Genomic DNA, 22,500 nt, shown 5'->3' on the forward strand with positions numbered 1-22,500 from the left:
TGTGATTTAAAGAATAAATAATAAAATGAAGTGAACTAAAGTGAAATATACCCTTTTTTGTTTCTCTTTGTCTGTGAGAAGAAAAAAAGAAAGAGAGAGAGAGAGAAAGGAAGAAAGAGAGAAATGGTGGTGGTGGTTAAGGAGTGGTGGGAGAACATAAAAGTGAGAGAGAAAGAAACTCCATACCAATGCTAGCCAGCAACAGATAATGTGACCCAAATACAATGTTGAGAATCACAAGGCAGTGACAGAAAACACACAAACATGTAAACTCATATATATATATATATATACATAAAATCATCCATCTATCTATCTATATATATATATATATGTACACCTTTATATGTGTGTATACATCCATACACTGTAGTATCAAAAAATGGAAAGTTACATGCAAATTTCATTGCCTTCAAACAGCACCCCTTAGCTTCCACCCCATCTGCTACCCTCTTTCTGTCTATATTTCTATATTCTTTATTATTATTATTATTATTGTCATTTTATCTTTTTTTTTTTTTTTTGCTGTTGTTGTTGTTGTTCTTTATCAAGATTCATCCAGGTGAAACTTGTTGCTACCTTGTTTTCAATAGAGAATTTCTCTCTCTCTCTCTCCTCCTCCCCCACCAAAAAAAAGAAGGAAAGAAAGAAAAAAGTGGGGGTGGGTGGGGTGGGAATATATTTTTAAAAAATAGAAGAAAAAGAAAGTTAAACATAAAGAATAGGGAAATAAATAAATAAATAAAAAGAAAGAAGGAAAGAAAGATAGAAAAAAAAAACCTCATTCAGCCTGCTGCCAGTCAAACAATAAAGTCTGTTTAACTGATTCTTTCCTCTATTTCTCTTGTTATTCCACCTTTTTTTTAAAGTTCGTTTTTATTTTATTTTTTTTAGTTTCTTTCTGTATTAATACACACACACACACACACACAAGCAACAAATACAAGAATATTATATATATATATATATATTTTACTCAAGCTGCTTAATTGTGGGACAGTCCGTTTTTAATAAGGCAATATATATTTTCAGAATGAAGATACATTTGTTGTTGTTGTTGTTGTTGTTGTTGTAAAGAAAAACAAGCACACACACACACATATGCTATATCTTGTTCTTTCTTACATTTGTTCCTTCTCCACCCTCCCGAACCCCCTTGCTCTACTCCTTTCACATGTCCCCAACCCCCAACCCCATCCCCCACTTTCATGCTGTTGCAAATTTCTGTTCAAAAAACTTATTTGTTTTATTTATACATGACTTGAATTTCAGGTTGATTTCCGAAATATGTTCACAAAAAGCAATATTTTTTTTTTTTTATATTTACTATGAAAATTCTTTCATTCTCTGTCTTTTTTTGTTTTCCTTTTTTTTTTAACTTGTAAGCATTAGCATTAGTTTTTTGTCTTTTTCTCTTTTTTTGTGTGTTTTTCAAGATTTCAGTTTTCGTTTTTGTTAATTTAATTCTTATACTCTCAGAGAATCTAGAAATGAAACTAAATGTGCCATTTTTAAAAAAAAAGATTTACTCCATTTGATGGCATATAAAGACACTTTTTGTCTCAGAAAATTGGAAAGAATGAAAGAATTTTCATAGGTTAATTATGTAAATAAATTAAAAAAAATTTTTTTGTGAAAATATTTCGGAAATATGTTCACAAAGTAGCTTGCTTACGAACCACATGGTTCTGGGCTCAGTCCCACTGCATGGCACCTTGGGCAAGTGTCTTCTACTATAGCCTCGGGCCAACCAAAGCCTTGTGAGTGGATTTGGTAGATGGAAACTGAAAAAAGCCCATCGTATATATGTATATATATAGATATATAGATATAGATATATAAGAATTTCTTGCGTAATGAGATAAAAAAAAACCAAGGCTGTGTAGATGGAACATTTATAGGTAGACGGTCTAGACCTTCTATCTATAAATGTTCTAATATCTATACAGCCTTGGTTTTTTTATCTCATTACACGAAAAATTCTTATATACACACACTGACATACGACCAACATTGAACCCCATATTCGCAAAATAACTAAACCTGGAACTTAACTATGGTCTGTCTATAGCACTTATTCAGCATTACCTGACACCTTTGGGTCTCAATGACACCATTACCTCTTATATATATATATATATAACACCATTACCTCTTATATATATATATGTGTGTGTGTGTGTGTGTGTATCTGTGTGTATACGTTTGTGTGTTTGTGTTTGTCCTCCCAACATAGCTTGATAACCGATGCTTGTGTGTTACGTCCCCGTAACATAGCGGTTCAGCAAGAGAGACCGATAGAATAAGTACTAGACTTACAAAGAACAAGTCCTGGAGTCGATTTGCTCGACGAAAGGCGGTGCTCCAGCATGGCCACAGTGAAATGACTGAAGCAAGTGAAAGAATAAATCATCCTGAAATTTGGTTCCTATCTACAAAGTTGGGCCTGCTTGTATTATATATTATGCCAGGCCTGTCTGAATGGCTCCCATGCCGGTGGAACATAAAAAGCACCGTCCGAACGTGGCCAATGCCAGTACCAGTTGGTCAAACTGTCCAACCCATGCCAGCATGGAAAGCAGACGTTGAATTATGATGAATGCACTCAAAACCTTTTCCTGAAATTGGGCTGTGTTTGATGTGCCTTTAATTATGGTATATTTCTCTTTGCTATTGTTGTTGTTGTTGTTGTTACCATCAAGCTCACATCCCTCGCCCCACACACAGATCCATTAGTCCGAATCTGGAATACCTCTAATCAAAGGTGTGTTCCAGCTGTGAGCATCTCACCTTTTGTTTCTTTCAAACACATGTGAATCTAGGACTACATCATTTGGCATGTTCTTGAGTAAGGTTTTCCAATAAGAGGTGTCTTTCAAAATTTGTAAGGACCAATTCCATCTTGATATGCCAATAGGATGTGGTGGCTGGTGGTCCCAACCATTATTTCTTCTTTCTTTCATGTAGCATTGAGAGAATGGTAGTGAAAGAATTAGGGCCATCCTTTGTTGTTTTCTTCATATAGCTGATCTTGGCATAAGGAAGGCATCTAGCCATACAATCAAAACCATGCCAAAGCAAGTATTCGCTGGAATGCAAATGCAGTCCTTGGGCCCTTCAGATCCTGTCAAACCATTTAACCCTTTCGTTACCAACCCAGCTGAAACCGACTCTGGCTCTGAGTACGGATGTCTTGTTTTCCTTAAGTTTTCAATTAAAATCTTACACCAAACCTTAGTCCACAATTTATGTTCCTAACACCAGCTTAATGATAACTAAGTTATTTTACTAAATTCTTTGTTATATTTAAAATTAATTGAAAGAAACACAGGGCATCTCAAAATAAATGTGGTAACAAAAGAGTTAATCCATACCAACATGAAATAGGGATGATGATGATTACAGCCCTTTCATGTGAAGGATTTGAACTTTGGATGAAGAATGGTGTAGAATTCTCTCTCCCTCCCCACCCCACCCCAAAAAAGAAGAAAAAAACAGACAAATACTGCCAAGCATTCTATAAAATGCTATAGAACAACACTGCTGATTAGCCTCCTTATGACAATGATGATGATGAAGATGATGACAACAATCTATTCTGTGCCAACTGTACAGATTTATAACTAACTCAGTGTCACTAGAACCTTCTCTATTCAATTCAATTTTGTTGAGTCATTTCTTCTACTATAGTTATGGTTTGGGTGTCTTACAAAAGCAAAAATTTAAATCTATAAAAAAAACAATGAAAATAAAACTGGAGAAGATCTACAAAAATAGCTCAAACAGGTATTTTACAGCCAAGTTGCCTTATTTATATGACAAACCACTCAACTGTAACATTGTTGTATAAGAATATATATGACATAGTGTCAAGAAGGAGTGTGTTGAGGTTCATGCATGCATATACACACATACTGTGCATGACATCTTGGGCCTGTGTCATTTTTTTATAGCCTTGGATTATGGTTACCTCTTCTGAATGAAATTAAAGAGAAAGAGAGAGAGGGTAGGCAGTTCTTAGAAAGACAGAAGAAGGTTTTCTTATAAGATAGATTAAGGTTTAGCTGGCAGAAACGTTAGCACGCCGGACGAAATGCTTAACAGTATTTCATCCGTCTTTATGTTCTGAGTTCAAATTCCGCCGAGGTCCACTTTGCCTTTCATCCTTTCGGGGTCGATAAATTAAGTACCAGTTGCGTACTGGGGTCGATCTAATCGACTTCCCCCATCCCCTCACCCAAAATTTCGGGCCTTGTGCCTAGAGTAAAAAAAAAACAAAAAAGCAAGAGGTGATCTACAATGTGGAATACTCAAGGAATTTTTAAGGACCAATTCTTGGTACTACCTTGATACTGTTTTTTTCTCCCTTTTTAAATTAACCGGTTGAATGACTGTGTAAAATATTCTATTGCTAATTCTTAACATGGACAGTCGCACCCCCTTGGGGTCCATTGTAAGCTCACAAGGCGGCAGGGCAACAAGTATCAAGAGGGTGTTGTGGGAAGCACTGTATATTTAGAATGTTTTCTTTGAAAGAAATAAAATATTTGAACTGGATACCATTTTCGACTGAGTCTTTGTTGTGACCAGAATATCAGTAGAACATTTGAGTTATCAGTGATCGGTGTTAGGAAGGGCATCCAGACTTAGAAACTGTCCAGCCTGTGCCAGCATGGACAACGGACATTAAATAATAATGATGATGATGATGATGATGAGAGCAAAATAAATATCTTTGTCTTTGGAACGAAATCAAATTACTGTTGTTAGCAATTGCGTCTGATTAAGAAATGGCTCAATGTAATTGTGCAACTGTTAAATAAACAAGGAAGTCAATTGCAAATATGTTTTTGGAGAAAACTTGAGGCTCTGTTTGTCAAATATTGTGATCAAGAAGCTCAGTTTCACTGCATGACAGCTTAAGCAAGTATCTTCTGCCATAGCCCCGGATTGACCAATGTCTTGTAAGTCTGGTAGACAGAATCTTTGTAGAAGCCCATCGTGTGTGTGTATGCCTGTGTAAGTGTATATGTATGTGTGTTTGTTCACCATCACTTGGTAACCAGTGTTGATTTACATATGTCATCCATAACTTAGCTGTTCGGCAAAAGTGACTGATACAATGAGTAACAGACTTACAATGAGAAAAAATAAAAACAAGTGCTGGAGATGATCTGTTTGAGTAAAAAGCAAATAAGGCAGTGCTCCAGCATGGTCACAGTCCAACAACAGAAACAAGTAAAAGATAATACTTAATTTAGAACTACATTATCCAAAGTGTTATTTTTTGAAAGTCTGTAGCAGATGATTTAAGGGGAAACTTATCTGCTATTTCTAGCAGGCCTTAAGTTTGCTTAGAGCAGGCCTGGTTAACTCAAATTACATTGCGGGCCACTTTAATCACTGAAAGTTTTTTGAGGGTTGCTTGTATGCTTTATGCACTAATAGTCAAATAATCAAATTACAGAATCAAGAATTTTCCATACTTTTCGTTTGTTTAAAATTGTAGGCTAATGCTTTAATTGCCACTTATATATTTAAAATTTATTTTTAAAACAAATGTTTTACCCAGACAATTTTATTTTGAAATTAAACACAATAAAGAGGTTACCCATTTCAAGAAAATATCAAGTGGGCTGCAAGATAAAAGTTTGCGGGTCACATGTGGCCCATGGGCCTCAGGTTACCAGCCCTGGCGTAGAGTCTCCTGCACTGTTGCTAACCATAAAATGAATGCGGAAAAATATTAGTTCTGGGTTGTGAGATAATTCATGAACATCACCATGTCTGCCATTTCTTTCTTGGCATTCACAATCTCAGAAAGAAATATATTTTGTTACTATTTTTTTAAAAAAGTTTTCCTGTATTTTTTTTTATTGTTGTTGTCAAAGGAAGATTATTTAGTTACCAAGTTATACAAGAGTGGTTGGTCATAACATTATGCTGTTGCTGTTCCTAAATATTTTTATTTTCTTTAATGTCCTTTGACCCCTATCTGCTAAAATTTGATAACTTATCATTCAGAGTGTGAATCACTTAATTTTCTTTAAAATCTTCTCACATAGGTGTAGACATGGCTGTGTGGTAAGAAGTTTGCTTCCAAACCACATGCTTCTGGGTTCAGTCCAACTGTGGGGGCATTCTGGGCAAGTGTCTACTTCTAAAGCCCTGGCTTGCGAGTGGATTTGGTAGATGGAAACTGAAAGAAGCCTGTCATGTGTGTATCTGTGTTTGTTTCCCACCACCGCTTGACAACCAGTATTGGTTTGTTTATGTCCCCGTGACTTTGTGGTTCGGCAAAAGGACTGATAGAATAAGTACCAGGCTTAAAAGAAAAAAAAAAATGTATTGGGGTCATTCGACTAAAAATTCCGTAAGGCTGTGCCCCAGCATGGTCGCTGTCTGAAACAAGATAAAAGATAATGGCAGTTTCGTTGTTTTCTGGAGAGGGTTTGTGTCTTATGTAGGTTGTGAGTTGGTTTTCAATCAAAATCCATTTTTGGTTTTATTTGTTCTGAAATGTGCAGTTGAAATGCTTGGCTCCATATTAAAATAGCAGGAAATTATATGAGGATGTGCTGAAATATGCAAAAGATAAATAATCCTAAGTTATTCTTCAAATCTGCTTCAGTTAATATACAAACTAAATAAGGCGGTGAGCTGGCAGAAACGTTAGCACACCGGGCGAAATGCGTAGCTGTATTTCGTCTGCTGTTACGTTCTGAGTTCAAATTCCGCCGAGGTCGACTTTGCCTTTCATCCTTTCGGGGTCGATTAAATAAGTACCAGTAACGCACTGGGGTCGATATAATCGACTTAATCCGTTTGTCTGTCCTTGTTTGTCCTCTCTGTGTTTAGCCCCTTGTGGGTAGTAAAGAAATAGGTATTTCGTCTATCTTTATGTTCTGAGTTCAAATTCTACTGGGGTCAACTTTGCCTTTCATCCTTTTGGTGTTGATAAATTAGAACAGTTGGTTCTGGATTCAATGTACAAGATGGGATGGTCACAAGTGGAATAGGTATAGGAGTGGCTGTGTGGTAAGTGCTTATGAACCACATAGTTCCAGGTTCAGTCCCACTGCGTGGCACCTTGGGCAAGTGTCTTCTACTATAGCCTCGGGCCGACCAAAGTCTTGTGAGTGGATTTGGTAGACTGAAACTGAAAGAAGCCCGTCATATATATATGTATGTGTGTATGTGTGTGTGTATATGTTTGTGTGTCTGTGTTTCTCCCCCCAACATCGCTTGACAACCAATGCTGGTGTGTTTTCGTCCCTGTAACTTAGCGGTTCGGCAAAAGAGACCGATCGAATAAGTACTAAGCTTACAAAGAATAAGTCCTGGGGTCGATTTGCTCGACTAAAAGGCGGTGCTCCAGCATGGCCACAGTCAAATGACTGAAACAAGTAAAAGAGTAAATTAAGTACCAGTTGCATACTGGTGTCAATCTAATTGAGTGGCCTCCCCCCCCTAAAATTTCAGGCCTTGTGCCTAGAGTGAAAAAGAATATTTAAAGGCAGCGAGCTGGCAGAAACGTTAGCATGCTGGGTGAAATGCTTAGCAGTATTTCGTTAGTCTTTACATTCTGAGTTCAAATTCCACTAAGGTCGATTTTGCCTTTCATCCTTTTAGGGTTGATAAATTAAGCACCAGTTGTGTACTGGGTAGATCTAATCGACTGCACCCATCCCCCAAAAATTCACAGGCTTTATGCCTAGAGTAAAAAAGAAATACAAATTAAATACAAGGTTAATAACCTGAAAAATTACAATCTTACATGAATTATTTTACCTTTCAAAAATTTGGGAAAAATGAAAAAAAGAAAAAAGCTTTTTTTTGTTATTTTTGTTGGTTTGTTTCACTTCAACTAAACATCTTTGTGCAATAAAATAATGGGAAGCAGGCCATGGTTTTATGAGCTAAATTTCTCTCTGTTTCACACACTGCTATAATAGCTTGGTACACGTTGCTCACTTTCCTTTGCTCTCTCTCTCTCCCCATCCATCCCCCTATCTCTCATACACATGTGTACACATACACACACACACACAGTTAAGCTGTTTTGCAAAACAAAACAAAAAAAAGTTGTCAAACTTCTAACCATTTTTGGGATTATCTAATCAGCAAGTTCTTTGATTAATTAATTCAGACCAAAATAGAATTAAGAAAACAAGAGCTTTTCTTATTGTCTGGACAATTAGATATTTTCATTAAAATCTTCTGACTTGGGAAACAGAAACTGCATTATGAAGAGAGAAGGCAACACCATTCAGATATTTCCTATCACCATCATCACCATCATCACTACCACCAGCAACAATAGTAACAACAACATTATGGGATTTCTCTTTGTTTGATGCAGTAGCTCTAAACCAGTGGTCCCTAACAAGGGTCCACAAGACCCTTGCTGAGGGTCCACATAAAGTTTTGTTGTTAAAGTTTACGAGCAATAAATTAATTATACTTCTAGAATAGGTGTGGCTATTAGGCGCAGGAGTGGCTGTGTGGTAAGAAGCTTGCTTCCCAAACACACGGCTCTGGGTTCAGTCTCACTATGTGGCACCTTGGGCAAGTGTCTTCTACTATAGCCTCTGGCTAACCAGAGCCTTGTGAGTACATTTGGGAGACAGAAACTGAAAAGAAGCCTATTGTGTGTGTGTGTATATATGTTTGTGTGACTGTGTTTGTCTCTCCATCATCGCTTTTAATGGACTTCCTCGGCTGACCAAAAGCTTGTGAATTGATTTAGTAGATGGAAACTGAAAGAAACCCATTGTATATATATATATGTGTGTGTGTGTGTTTGTCTCCCTCACCATTACTTGACAACCGATGTTGGTGTGTTTATGTCACCATAACTTAGCAGTTCGGCAAAAGGGGCTGATTGAATAAGTACTAGGCTTACTAAGTATAAGTCCTGGGGTCGATTTGTTTGACTAAAGGCAGTACTCCAGCAAAATGACTGCAGCCATGAAATAAAAGAATATATATATTTATCTATCTTCTATTTGTCTTATTCATTGGCCCACACTGGAGCATTGTTTTGAAGAGTGTAGTCAAAGAACCTGACCCCAAAACTTATTCCATCAATCTTTTTTGCTGAGCTTCTAACTTACGGGGACAAACAAATTGGCTCTTGTCATCATTTGGTCATGGGGGACAAACATAACACAAATACAAAAAGACACACACACACACACACACATGACTGGCTTCCATAGAATTTCTGTCTACTAGATTCACTTACAAGCATTGGTCAACCTGAGGCTATTGTGGAAAACACTTGCCCAAGGCATCATGCATTAGGATTGAACTCACAACCCACATGTTTGCAAAACAAGCTTCTTAACTGCACCTGTATGTGTGTATGTGTGTGTGTATGGTGTGTGTGTGTGTGTGTGAGAGAGAGAGGAGAGAGAGAGAGAGAGAGAGAGAGAGAGAACAACACCTTATTGGTAACAAAGTTAATTAAAACATTAAGACATTTCAACTTTTATGGGTTTCAGAAAGTTGAATTTTACCCCTAAAAGAGTGGAAAAAAACCTCCCCATATTCCTTTTTTCCTTTTATTTTCATATATCCTATACATTCCTTTGGACCATGAAAAGTGTCTTTGGAAGGAAATAACAAAACTGTTTATTTGATTTCAAGTTACTCATGCATGTGTAGGTGTGAAGGTGAGGCCTAACATATTTGTCATGATGTGCTTTAGAATTGAGAGCACTTCCAGATATCAAACCACAAGCCTTTCAGAGCCCTGTGTGTGTGTGTGTTCATTTTGTTTTTACATCTGGACTTTCTATACCAGCATGGGTTCGATGAATGACATTATCGAGGCAGTGCTTTACAGTTAGATGCTCATCCTGTCATTAACACTTAGCTGTGTGTCCCTGCCACCCCTGTAAAGGATTTCTTATTTCACATGTCTCTGAAGAGGTGTACAATTCGTTAACGGGAGGAATATGACAAATAGTGTCACCACTTGTAGCTTGCAGTATTTGGAGAATATGCAAAACAAACACACAGACACACACACATGTATGTATACACACACATGCATCTGTATACACACACATGCATCTGTATATATATGCACACACACACAAGATGGGCTTCTTCCAGCCAGTGCCTGCCTCTTTTACTCTTTTACTTGTTTCAGTCATTTGACTGTGGCCATGCTGGAGCACTGCCTTTAGTCGAACAAATCGACCCCAGGACTTATTCTTTGTAAGCCTAGAACTTATTCTATCGGTCTCTTTTGCCGAACCACTAAGCATCACGCACCAGCATCGGTTGTCAAGCGATGTTGGGGAGGGGGGGATAAACACAGACACACAAACACACACACACACATACACATATTTATATACATATATACGATGGGCTTCTTTCAGTTTCCATCTACCAAATCCACCCACAAGGCTTTGGTCGGCCCAAGGCTATAGTAGAAGACACTTGCCCAAGGTGCCATGCAGTGGGACTGAACCCGGAACCATGTGGTTGGTAGGCAAGCTGCTTACCACACAGCAACTTCTACACCTACAAAATTCTTTTACAAGGTTTTTCTTTGTCTAGGGCTAAAGTAGAAGACACTTGTCTAAGATATTGTCCCATGAGATTGAACCTGAAAGCATGTGGTTGGGAAGCAAATTTCTTAACCACACAGCCATGTCTGTGCCATATATATATATGTGTGTGTGTGTGTGTATTTAATATTTAGGTGTCTGTCTGTCTCTCTCTCTCTTCATCATTTATGTATTATATTCTCAATTAGAAAAATATGACAATTCCTAATTGTGTTTGTTAGATTTCAAGTCAGTCAGTACAAAGATAAAAAAAAAATATATAATCTCCACTCTTCCCCCTCTTCTTCACCTTATTCATCTTTCCTCTTTTCCAGGGCTGTGGAGTCGGCGTTGGAAGCAATAAAGGGGTAGCTGGAGTCGGAGTCGGTAAAACTATACCAACTCTGATTCTGATTCACAATATCTTTATTCTTTAATATAAACCAGCTATAACATTTAGGCCTACTCAAAGTACAAGCGTATGCATATGCTTTATGAGATATGTAGACCACAGTCACTTAATTACATAAAGAGGAGTCAGAGTCAGAGTCGGAGGTGCCAATAGCACAGGAGTCGGAGTCAAAGTCTTTTGTTTCGACTCCACAGCCCTGCTCCTTTTTCATCCCTATCTTCTCTTTGAACTGAACAACAATGGTTTCAAATTTTGGCAGAAAGCCAACAATTTCGGGGCAGTGGGGTAGGTCAAATACATCAATCCCAATACATGACTGGTACTTATTTTTATTCACTCTGGAAGGGATGAAAGGCAAAGTTGTCCCCAGCAAAATTTGAGCTCAGAACATAAAGTTGGATGAAATACCACTAAGCATTTTATCTGGCATGCTAACAATTCTGCCAGCTCACCACCTTAATAATAACAATAATAATAATGATAGTGATAATAATAAAAATAATAATAATAATAATAATAATAATAATAAAGGCAGTGGCTCTCATGGCTTCTGATCTTAACTGATTGGAAGTGTTATCATGTACATTGTTTTGTCTTGGTATAAAAGATGGACTAAAGCAAATATTCCATTCAACACCACAGATTTGCTTGTCAGTTGTTTGACTGTAACCAGTTGACCATGTCCCTTAGTGGCTGACGATATGTGCATCTATGATCATGAGCAGAAGTTGTTGGGGAGCATCATAGCCATGTGTTGAGAGGGATTCTTTGGGGTTTGAATAATTCCCCTCTGGAAACATGGGTGTTTCGTTCAACATCCTTAAGCAACCCTTATTCAGGGACCTTTTGAGTGGGATGGGTTACTCGACCTGAAGAAAATTCTAACTGGGCCCCACCTGCAAGGTCATGTGCTGTTTATCTTGATATGAGATCACCGTGTTGTGCACATATGGTTGTTATGCATGTGCCTAGTGTATCCTTATCAGACAGGTAGTCATGATGGGTGTACTGGGCTTTGTATATTTTACCCCAGTATCACTTTGATGGCATGCACTGCTCTCTCACTCAATAATAATAATAATAATAATAATATAATAATAATAATAATAATAATAGTAATAATCCTTTCTGCTATAGGTACAAGACCTGAAATTTTGGGGGCTTGTCAATTATATCGACCCCAGTGCTCTAGTAGTATTGTTTCATAGGCTCTTAAAAATATGAGAGAAAATAACCATAGCAGAACTGGTTTTTTATTGTAGAAAAACTTATGTGACTATTCACATTTTGAGAAGGTAGAAGTGATCAGATGGTGCTGGAAAGTGATAAAAAAAAAATTGATGGGGTGGTGTCAACGGCATGGTCCTTCAAAGTATGAAGGTGGGTAGGAAAAGGTGGAACAGTGGCATCAGAAATGAGTAGGGGATGTCTGATTGTGTGGAGCAGCAGAAATAGTAATAATGATACAGTAAACAGAAGGATGAAAGACAGATAGACAGAGAAAGGGTGATGATGTAATATATATAATAAAAAAGCAAAGGTGGTTGGAATTGCTACTAAATAAGGATCAGTGTATCCTAGCCCCCATCCATCCTCCATTCCAGGCGCTATTTCCTCTCCCAGCTGCACCCTCCAGGCAGAAATAAATCACTGGCGCTTTCTCACACAGTCTAATTTTCCCACTTGTAACCTACCCAGTAGGTCTAAACTTATCTGCACAATATCATGTTGAACAGGATTAGTGATAGGTGGCGGCGGAGCATTCTCAAAGACATTCAGAACATTCTTTAGTGACTAAGGATTGTCATAGTTGCATGTGTTTTTGAATATTCTTTTATCAGATTAGCTTTCACACTGATTTAGTTGAAATGTAATCAAATATAAAGACTAGAATTTGAGAAGACTGATGGTGATCAAATACAGTGACAATTTAACCTGCCTCATTTTTAGTTTTTAGTTCAGAGGTAATATTGTCTCCAGTGTTGCATGATCTGAACTTCAAGTAGGTGCAGAGGCGTGGCTGCGTGTTAAGAAAATTTCTTCCCAATCACATGGTTTCAAGTTCAGTCCACAGTGTTGCACCTTTGGCAAGTGTCTTCTAATCTTGCCTCAAACTGACCAAAGCCTTGTGAGTGGGTATAAGTGATTAAAACTGAAAGTAGCCCATTGTGTGGAGGCGCAATGGCCAAGTGGTTATGGCAGTGGACTCACAATGGGATGATCGCAGTTTCAATCCCCAGACCGGACGTATATGTGTTTATTGAGTGAAAACACCTAAAAGCTCCACAAGGCTCTGGCAGGGGGTGGTGGTGACCCCTGTTGTACTCTTTTGCCACAATTTCTCTCATTCTCTCTTCCTGTTTCTTGAGTAATGCTGCGATGGACTGGCATCCCGTCCAGCTGGGGGGAACACATACACCACAGAAACCGGGCCAATGAGCCTGGCTAGGCTTGAAAAGGACAAAGAGAGAGCCCATTGTAACTCTGTGTGTGTGTTCATGTGTGTATGTGTGTGTGTATTTGTTTGTCTCCTACCACTGCTTGACAACCAGTGTTGATGTGCTTATTTCCCCATAACTTAGCAGTTTGGCAAAGGGGTCCAATAAAATAAGTACATGGCTTAAAAAAAAAGTACTGGGGTCGATTTGCTCCACTAAAATTCTTCAAAGTAGTACCCCAGTATGGCCACAGTCTAATGACAAACAAGTAAAAGGTATAAATTCCTTTTGGGGACTGAGGAATATAGAATGAAATTCAAAAGTAGCTTTCAGCTCTAGGCGTAGGAATGGATGTGTGATTAAGAAGCTTGGTTGTGGTTAAGAAGTAATGGTTATCGTTGCTTTAATTGATCTCCAGATCCATATTCCATTGGCAGAGTTGCAAAAACACAATGGTTTTCAGTTGTATTTATTTAAAATAGTGTGGTTTAGAAGCTTGTTTTGTAATCATATGGTTTCATGGTTCAATTCCACCATATGGCACCTTTGTGAAGTGTCTTTTATTATAGCCCCGATCCAACCAATGCCTTGTGAGTGAATTTTGTAGACAGAAACTGTGTGGAATCCTGTTGTGTATACACACTCATACATACACACACACGTGCGCGCGTATGCATGTCATTGTGTCTTTGTACTCCCTGCTGCCCAGCAATTGGTTTTGATTTATGTTATGATAACTTAGTAGTCTGGCAAACCAAATCAACAAAATATATATCAGACTGTAAGTAATGGGGTCAAATTGTTCGGCTAAACCCCAGCATGGCCATAGTCGAATGACTGAAGCAAGTAAAAGATGAAAAATCTCCAGAAATCTTTTGGAATATAACTGAAGAAACTGCATATTTTATAGCTTGTCATGGAACAAGCAGTAGGAATAAGCAGCAGCAGCAGTAGTAGTAGTAGTAGTAGTAGTAGTAGTAGTAGTAGTAGTAGTAGTGGTTGTGGTAGTAGTAGTAGTAGCAGCAGCAGCAGTAGTAGTAGTAGCAGCAGCTGTAGTAGTATTAGTAGTAGCAGCAGCTGTAGTAGTAATATTAGTAGTAGCAGCAGCAGAGGCTTTAGTAGTAGTAGTAGCAGCAGCAGCAGCTGCAGTAGTAGACATTTTGGAGTGTGGGTGAGGGGGTGGGAAAGTTTAAAAGGAAAATAGTGTCTTTTGTGTATGAGACTGTATTAATGTTGTTTATTCAACTTTGAAGAAGTTATTGTCCTAGTTAATGTTCTGCTTTTGTGTTAATTACATACCAGTATGATTTGTAGGTCTTTCACAGCTGGAATGAAGAATGATTGTTTCTAGTATTAGTTTTACTAGACTGAAGAATGATCTGTTCCTGTGAGTGACTATTTAAGAACCCAGATGGGTAGCTGAGTTGATAAAATAGCAGACAAACACCTGTTTTAGGTTTATTGGTCTATATCCTAACACTGTGCTGTATTTGTGGTCATCATACTTAATTCTAACAGATAAAATGGAATCAAAGGAAGGTGGTGGTGGTGGTCTGTGTTGGAAAGATTTGTGCTGTTAAAAGTGAAGGAAAGAGTACAGTGAAATTGCCATGGAGAGTGCAGTATCTAGAGTTTTATATCCTCAACAGTTCAGCAACTGGCTGCAACTGATGGGGAACAGAAGACAGTGTGAGCTTGCATGCAAAGACAGAAAGTCATAGAAGAGAAGAACAAAATGAGAGAGGGAGAGTGGAAGATAAAGAGAAGAATGTGAGGGTGAGGTGAAAGGAAAAAGCGCTTAAAGAAATAAAAGGAACAATGTTTCATATTCAAACTTAGGATTATGGCACCAATGGGTTTAAAGGAATATCTTTCTTTCTACTCCTTAACCCCTTCTTTGTTCAGTAATCCCATTTTCATCCTTCAGCTCTCCTCTCACCTCAATTTCTTTCCCCTCTACCTTACCCTCTGCCATGTTCAAATCCTTCTGTAAAATGCTTTGGCAGAATTGTTAGGGTGCCAGAAAAAATGTCTTGCATCAACTTACATTCTGAGATCAAACCCTGCTGAGGTAAACTTTGCCTTTAATGTCTTCCAAGTCAATGAATCCTATAATTTTCAGGCCTTTTACCTATAGTATAAACTATTTAAGAGGGATTAATCAGAATTGGTAAACCATCAGGCAAAATGCCTATCAGTATTACTTCCAGCTCTTTACATTAAGATTTCAGATTGGAGCCTGGTACAGCCATCTGGTTTGCCAGTCCTCAGTGAAATCAGCCAACCCATGCCAGCATGGAAAGCGGACGTTAAACGATGATGAGGAGGAGGATTTCAAATCCTGTTGAAGTCAACTTTGCCTTTTGTCTCACCAGGATCATCCTAATAAAGCATCTATCAATTACTGAGGGTTGATGAAGGAGGGGCTAAGTTGATTCAACTTAGCCCCTCCCCTTAAAAGTTGCTGGCCTTGTGCTTAAACTAGAAGCAGTTATTATTATGGTGATGAATGGCGAAAATCAGTAGTCCATGTCTTGCAGTATTTAATTATGTTCCTTTGCACTCTGAGTTCAAATCTAGCTGAAATCGACTTTTATTTTCCATTCTTCCAATCACAAAATAAAATATGTACTGGGTCTCTGTCTGTACCCTGCTCAGTTGAGAGATCTTATCTTACTGGTACTTGGCAACCCCACCAATGGGGGTGTCACTTAAAAGGCACCCAATAATTCTGTTAAATGGTTAGCATTAGGATGGGCATCCAACTGTAGAAACCATACCAAAGCAGACGTAGAACCTGGTGGAGCCCTCTGGCTCCTCTGTTCTTGTCAAACCACCCAACCCATTGCAGCACAGAAAAAAGAATGTTAAATGATGATAACGATGATGAGGGTCATGTACTGGGGTTGATATGACTCAACTCTTTCACTCTATATTTTCTTTCTCTTTATTCAAAATGCAACACTACATTTATTTTCATTTTATGTTGTAAGTTTCATAAAATAAATATTATAAAACTTTCATCTTTTGTGTTAAAAATAAACATTCACTCTTGTTACTAAGATACTAATGGTCTTTTTTTTTTCTTTGTGTTTGTTTAGGTAAGTGTTTCTCTGCTACCATTTTCTTTGCTGCTAGTGGTGAGTATGTTATTATTGGTTGTTACCTTTTAAATCGGACTCCCTCTTTAATATATTTAAAAAAAAAAAAAAAACTAATATTAAGTCAATAAAAGATATTTATAATAATCTTAATCTGCTTGTTACCACATTTGTGTGTTTGAGTGTTATGCTTTAAACAACCTTAACTATGAAGCTGAAATGAAGACATAATTGAAATCTTTAATATGAAGAAAACAAGTTGGAGGATTAGGTTCTAAACAATGTTAACCATAGTATAAAATCAAATTATAATTGAAATTTTTAATGTAATCAAACAGTGCTCTGAAGATCCATAAATTTATGTATCAAAATAAAATATGTACATATATATATATATATGTTTATATATGTGTGTTTGTGTTGAAAGAGTAGAAAATGGATTATTCTCAGTGCAGCACTCAACCCTAGCTTGAGGCTATCTATGCTCTTGAATTGTAGTCTTAAGACTGAAATTCTTCAGGTGTAGAAAATCCAGGTGTCACATCGGTAAAACCAATGTATGAGTCTAACAGAAAGTAAAATGTAATCCAAATTAGAAGACAAAGAAATAGTTTATCACATCATTAATGACCATTTAAAATTGTTTCAGTGCCAACTCTGTTTTTAATGTCATTACATGCAAAAAAGCTCAATGTGAAAAGTTATGTAATATTTGCAGTTTTAAATACTAAAGTGGCACTTCACTAGATTTGCCTTGTAAGAGCGCATCTTTTAATGCAAGTCTGACGAAGTGCTACTCTAGTGTTTAAAACCCATGAATATTTTGTAACTTTTCATATGGAACTTTTGAATGGATTGGTATTAAAAACAGGGTGGTAAAGAATCAATTGTAACTAGTCATCTTTCTTTGTCTTATTTGGATTATATATATAAATACACACACACACACGTATATACATGAAACCATATAGGATATTTTACATTATATACACACGTATATGTGTGTGTGTGTGTGTGTATATATATATATACATATACATATATATATATATATATATATATATATATATATATATATATATATAACACACACATATATATATACATATATATATATATACACACACACACACACACACACACACACACATATATAATATATATATATATACACATATATATATATATATATATATACACATATATACACACACACACATATATATATATATATATATATATATATATATATATATATATATATAAGGGTAAACATATCCAATCTTTCTGCTGTTTTCACAGCTATACTGCATTTGAAATATTACTTTCTTGCCTGTAAAATACGAAACACATTCGACACTTACAAAGTTTGTTTACAAAATGTTGTTGCATTTCAAAAGCTATTATTATTATTTAACACTTAATTTGACAGAGATTGTTATCAGTGGGCAGTTTAGCTTAATGGTATAGAGTACTCAGCTTGTATTGGGCAGATGCGGGTTTGACTCCCATAGCCGTCCGCTGACAACTTTTTCTGTCATATAAGGGGAAAATACCCAATCTTTCTGCTGTTTTCATGGCTGTACTGCATTCGAAATTTACTTTCTTATCTGTAAAATTTGTGTGTGTGTGTGTGTGTGTGTGAGTATGTATATACATATATGTGTGTATACTAGGTCTGATCAATAAGTAGTAATGAAGCTAAAGCACGTAGAGTGAAGCCACTTGGCAGAGATTGGCCTTGAGCTCTATTGTTTTAACATTCTAGCTCACTTCTGCTGTTACAGCAGTGCTTGGAAGGAAGGTGTGTAGCATGTGATCGTTGCATTGACCATAACAGAGAAAGTTGTCAAGGCGATACTTGCTCAGAGGCTTGGGCAATGTTGCAGAAAGTTTATGGAGAGGAGTGTATGAGCTCCACACAAGTGTACGAGTGGTTCAGACATTTCCAAGATGGCCAAAAAAATGTCAATATTGACGAACATTCTGGGAGACCTGCAACCAGCAGAACAGGTGTGTATGCAACTGTAAGGGAAAATCATCAAATTGCCATCCATGAGTTATCAGAGAATGTGCAGATTAGTTACAGTTCAGTTGAGTGTCATTATCACTAAAGATTTGGGTATGAGACGCGTGTCTGCCAAATTTGTGCCAAAACTATTTTCAGCTGACCAAAAAGACACTCAGGTTTCAGTTGCACAAGATCTCCTTGATTGTGTCGAGAACGATGAAAACTTTTTGAAAATTTTGTGTAGGACTCTGAGCAGGTATTGCCAAGCTTTTGGCAAAATTTGATGCAGATTCTCTGCTCAACTTTCTCTGTCATGGTCAATGTGACGATCATGCACTACACACTTTCCTTCCAAGCATTGCTGTACACAGCAGAAGTGAGTTAGAATGTTAAAATCTCATGCACATTTACAGCAGACTTTAAGGTGAATCTGTGCCAAGCGGTTTTACTTTGTGTTCTTTTGGCTTCGTTACTATGGCAACAGTCCGGATACTTATTGATCAGACCACGTACAATGGAAAATATCTCATTTGGTTTCAGACTTGTTCCACTGCTTGACACGATAGGCATATTTCTTCCATTATACTCTTTAAGGTAACCAGTATCTTGTGTGTGGGAAAGGAAAAATTTGGTTGAGACATTATGCTGAAGTACATCTTGTGTATATATATGTGTGTGTGTGTGTGTGTGTGTGTGTGTGTGAGAGAGAGAGAGAGAGAGAGAGAGAGAGAGAGAGAGAGAGAGAGAGAGAGAGAGAGAGAGAGAGAAACAGAGAGAGAGAAAGAGAGATCAATATTGTTAACATTATCACACAGTGCTCTGCAGATCCAGAAATTTATACATCAAAGTAGCAATAAAAAAAAAAAAAAAAAAAGAATTATAAAGTGTAAAATATCCGTGCGTCTGTGTGTATTAGGTACAGCGACAGTGTTTGTGAGTTTAAGGTGCTAGACTACCTCACCTTGTGTTATTAAGTTCTGATGTTTAACTTATACTAGACCCATTGTTGTTGTGCTCCTAAGCAAAGCACACTTACATAACATTTGCTTCTGTAGGCAATTTGCCTGGCTGTGACGGAAAAACAGGTTCCCATCTTCATGGTTGAATTATGCATATTTGGTATTTGAAAAAAAAAAAAAAACAAAAACAAAAAAACAAATTGTGAAAAGAAAAAAAGAACGAATAGACTTGTTCTAATTGAACCCCTTTCAAAGTAGTCTGCTCTGAAGTTGTAGTGTTGTATGATATGATATGATAATTTTTGTTTTTATGAAGTAGCGTTTGCAACACTCCTTTGTGATGTGGCTGTCTATCCTATTGTGGATATGTGTGGAATTCTTCTTACGCGATATAGTGAGGCTCCTTCTTCTTCTCCTCCTCCTCCTGTATTGAAACTCATTACAGAATGACCTCTCCTCCCCCTCTCTCTCTCTTTCTCTCTCTGTGTGCTCTGTACTTTCCCTGTTTATATTCGATGTGTAACTCTTTCCTATTCTGACTGTTAATTATCCACATTTTTGTTCAAGTCAGATGTGTGTTTTTCATGTAGGCACAGTAATGGTTCAGAAGAAGTTCGCTTCGCAGTCACATACAAGGTCCCCGGGTTCAAGCTCACAAGGTTTCCCCTTAACCTTAAGACAGAAAAATGGGTTGACAGAAACTCTAAATAGAAGCAAGTTGGGTTGCGTGTATGTGTAATTAAAAGAAAAATACAGCTATGTCTCACAGTCATCATCATCATCATCATCATCTAATGCCCCTTTTTATGTTGCCATTAGTTGGATGGTTCCAACAAGGACTGTCAAGCCAGAGGACTGCACCAAGCTCTACTGTCTGCTTGGTTATGATTCCTATGGCCAGATGCCCTTCTTATGTGGAGCCGCGTGGCTTAGTGGTTAGGGTGTTGGACTTATGATCGTAAGATTGTGGTTTTGATTCCTGGACAGGGTGACGCATTGTGTTCTTGAGCAAAACACTTCATTTCACATTGCTCCAGTCCACTCAACTGGCAAAAAGGAATAATACTGTGTCAAACCAGTGTCCTGTCCAGGTGGGGAATATATATGCCACAAAACCAGGAAACCGGCCTTTATGAGTCAGTATGACTCGAGAAGGTAACTTTACCTAAGTTTACCTTTATGCCCTTCCTAACACCAACCACTTTACAGAATGTACTGAGTCCTTTTCAGATGGCACCAGCACCAGTGAGGTCACCTGGTAACACATGATAAGACTGCTCAACTACAGGTGTGGGAGTAGTATTGAAGGAAGTAGCTTTGTGGCAGGTGAGGAGAGATTAATCCTTTAGCATTCACATTATTCTGTCACAAGTATCATCATCATCATCATCATCATTGTTTAACATCCGCTTCCCATGCTAGCATGAGTTGGACGATTTGACTCAGGTCTGGCGAACCAGACGGCTGCACCAGACTCCAATCTGATCTGGCAGAGTTTCTACAGCTGGATGCCCTTCCTAACGCCAACCACTCCGAGAGTGTAGTGGGTGCTTTTATGTGCCACAGGCACGAGGGCCAATCAGGCGGTACTGGCAACGGCCATGCTCAAATGATGCTTTTTATGTGCTACCTGCACAGGAGCCAGTCCAGCGGCACTGGCAACGACCTTGCTCGTATCTTTTTTCATGTGCCACCAGCACAAATGCCAGTAAGGCGACGCAGGTAACGATCACGCTCAAATGGTGTTTTTTATGTGCCCCCGGCACGGAGGCCAGCTTGTTGCTCTGGCAACGTTGATGCTCGTATGGTACTCTTAGCACTCCACTAGCATGGATGCCAGTCATCGAATTTGATTTCGATTTCAGTTGCCGCAACAGGTCTTCACAAGCAGAGTTTAGTGTCCAATGAAGGAAAGGTACGCATAAGTGGGCTGGTAATGCTGATTTATTCACATTGTTTTAAATTAATCTTGCATTATCTTGTAGCTCTGAGATTTTGATGTGGTAACTGTTTTACTCCTTTACTTGTTTCAGTCATTTGACTGTGGCCATGCTGGAGCACCACCATTTAGTCCAGCAAATCAACCCCAGGACTTATTTTTTGTAAGCCTAGTACTTATTCTATTGGTCTCTTATGCTGAACCGCTAAGTTACGGGGACTTAAACACACCAGCATCGGTTGTCAAGCGATGTTGGGGGGACAAACACAGACACACACACACACACACATATATATATATGACGGGCTTCTTTCAGTTTTTGTCTACCAAATCCACTTACAAGGCTTTGGTCGGTCCAAGGCTACAGTAGAAGACACTTGTCCAACATGCCATGCAGTGGGACTGAACCAGAACCATGTGGTTGATAAGCAAGCTACTTACCACACAGCCTCTCAATTTTTTAGAATGACATTGTTGGGTAGAATTGAGAAACCAGATCTGGCCAGTTTGAACATGAAGCAGATAGAATATTTTGGCTGGATATGGCCGGTTTAAATACTATAGAGGAGGGACGGGAACTGGTGTCTTGGTGTAGGGGAGACACATGGGTACCCCAGTTGGAAAAGAAAGTGGATGGTAAAGAAGATGTGTTGGGGCAAAGCCTCAAGAAAATTTTTGTTTGAGATTTCAGACAATTCTGAAGGATTCACATTCATCTGTTTGTTAACACTGATAATGATAGGGATAACAAATGATTAATTGTAATAATAATAATTATCATAATGATTTCTAACTTTGGCACAAGGAGAAGGGTGATAGTGTATGTGATTGATTGAACCAATTTTTTGGTATTGAACTTGTAAATCATTTTATTGACTCTGGAAGGATGGCTAGCAGTGTTGAACTCGAAATGTTACAGGACTTATAAATACCACAAGGCATTTAGTTTGGCAATCTACCATTTCTACATCTCCACTGGCTTTTAACAACAACAACAACTAATAATAATAATAATAATAATAATGATAATTTTTGGAATTGCCAAATGAAATAATTTAGCCATTTTAATCTATAT

At 37.8% G+C, this 22,500-nt stretch overlaps 1 protein-coding gene across 7 annotated transcripts in view; it reads left to right on the forward strand.

Moving 5' to 3' along the window:
* LOC115216354 overlaps positions 1 to 22,500 on the forward strand; it is a 396,571-nt gene that overhangs the window by 264,719 nt on the left and 109,352 nt on the right. For 2 of the 7 annotated variants that reach the window (XM_036506608.1, XM_036506610.1), the window contains exon 2: positions 16,517 to 16,555. The exons of the other annotated variants lie outside the window; for them this stretch is intronic. The gene's annotated coding sequence lies outside the window, so the exon portion shown is untranslated. The remainder of the gene's footprint in view (positions 1 to 16,516; positions 16,556 to 22,500) is intronic. 7 annotated transcript variants of the gene reach the window in all.

Source organism: Octopus sinensis, linkage group LG10, assembly GCF_006345805.1.
Source record: "Octopus sinensis linkage group LG10, ASM634580v1, whole genome shotgun sequence".
NCBI classification, from domain to species: domain Eukaryota; kingdom Metazoa; phylum Mollusca; class Cephalopoda; order Octopoda; family Octopodidae; genus Octopus; species Octopus sinensis.